The sequence below is a fragment of the Pteropus vampyrus genome, unplaced genomic scaffold (assembly GCF_000151845.1).
Source record: "Pteropus vampyrus isolate Shadow unplaced genomic scaffold, Pvam_2.0 Scaffold79, whole genome shotgun sequence".
NCBI classification, from domain to species: Eukaryota; Metazoa; Chordata; class Mammalia; order Chiroptera; family Pteropodidae; genus Pteropus; species Pteropus vampyrus.
Window position 1 is genome coordinate 3,806,205 of NW_011888860.1, and position 370 is coordinate 3,806,574.

The window sequence follows — 370 nt, forward strand, 5'->3', positions numbered from 1 at the left end:
ACCAGTCAGAAATGAAGAACATACTCTCTAAGATGAAAAGTATATTAGAAGGAATCAACAGAGTAGGGGAAGAAGAGGGTAAAACCACCGATATACACAATGGGGAAGCCAAATCAGAATGGCAAGGAAAAAGTAACCAAGAATATAATAAAACTTTAAGGAGCTTATGGGACAAAATTAAAAGTAACAACATCTGTGTCATAGGGATATCTGAAGAGGGAGAACAAGAAGTTGAATATATGTTTGAAAAATACTGATGGAAAACTTTCCTAACCTGGTGAAGGAAATAGACATATAACTCCAGGAAGCTCAGAGAGTTCCCAAAAAATGAACCTAAAGAGGTCTACACCAAGACACATCATAATTAAAA